Here is a 1,447-nt window from a genome sequence, read left to right as displayed (position 1 = left end):
TTTTTTTATAAATGTCTATAATGTGCTGCAGAGCCTAGAACCTGGGAAGGCTCCAGGTCTAGATGGTCTGCCAGCAGATTTTTACAAAGCCTTCTGGTCAGTGATGGGTGAGGACCTGCTGTGTGTTCTCAGGGACAGTCTGGTGAAGGGCCGCTTGCCCCTGAGTTGCAGGAGAGCGGTCCTCACCCTCCTGCCAGAAAAAGGAGACCTGCAGAACCTAAAAAACTGACCACCAGTGGCCCTCCTCTGTACCGACTACAAACTCCTCTCCAAGGTCTTCGCCAACCGTCTGAGAAAGTGATGGAGCAGGTCCTTCATGTGGACCAGACCTACTGTGTACCAGGCAGGCTGATAACAGACAATGTACATTTCATTTGTGATGTTTTGGACCTCTCCAGTTCATTGGGAATGGAACTTATTTCCATAGACCAAGAAAAAGCATTTGATGGGGTTGAACATGAATATCTCTGGCAGACGCTGGAGGGTTCTGGGTTCAGCTCAGGTCTTATTGCGAACATTCAGGCCTTGTATGGAGACACAGAGTGTACTGAAAATGAAGGGTGGTTTGAGTTTTTCCTTTTAAAGTGCAGAGGGGTGTCAGGCAGGGCTGCCCTCTTTCAGGCATGCTGTAGTCATGGCAATAAAGCCTCTCCTCCACAAACTGAGAACACATCTCATTGGTTTTAAACTTCCACATTATAGTTGGGTTTTTAAATTGTCTGTATGCTGATGATGTGATTATTGCTGTAAAGAACCAGGACGACATGAATTTTTTAACTGACAGTGTCCAAAGTTTTGGTGAGATCTCCTCTGCTAAAGTTAACTGGGGAAAAGTGAAGCCCTGAGAGTGGGGGATGAGCTGCAGGAGGTTAAACTACCTGGTGGGCTCACCTGGAAAGTGGAGGGGAGGCTCAAAAAGATGGAAATGGATTTTACTGTTTTAATAATGAATAATTGAGTTGCTTCCATGTTGTGGCACCGTCTGTCCTGTGTGGACCCTCCTGTGACCCTGCTGGCTAAAGTCCAAGCCGTGATTGTGAAGTGTTTCTGCGACCGCCTGCACTGGGTTCCACAGAGTGTCCTCTTTCTTCCCAAAGAAGAGGGGGGTCAGGGACTCGTACACCTGGCCAGCAGGGGGGCCGCTTTCCGGCTCCAGTTCATACAGAGGCTGCTGACTGGACCTACAGACCTGGTGTGGAGGCCCACAGCTCGCTGTGTGGACCACACATGGACCATGCTGCTGCTCTCTCCTCTGCTGTCGGGGTCTCTTCACTGAGGCTCATCAGTAACTTGCTGAGAGTCTGGAGTGAGCAGCTTTCCTCAGATTGAACGCTCCATCATGTCTCTCTCACTCTCTCTCTCTTTTAATGCACAGAGACACAGATCCCTTTCCTGCAGAGAGCCTGTCTCTGGATCTTAAAGACTGTTCTGGCTGCTTCTTAGGGCA

The sequence above is a fragment of the Seriola lalandi genome, unplaced genomic scaffold, assembly GCF_002814215.2.
Source record: "Seriola lalandi dorsalis isolate HSWRI2012SDOR001 ecotype SW California unplaced genomic scaffold, Sedor1 jcf7180002054845, whole genome shotgun sequence".
NCBI classification, from domain to species: Eukaryota; Metazoa; Chordata; class Actinopteri; order Carangiformes; family Carangidae; genus Seriola; species Seriola lalandi.
This window is presented reverse-complemented; position numbering follows the sequence as displayed.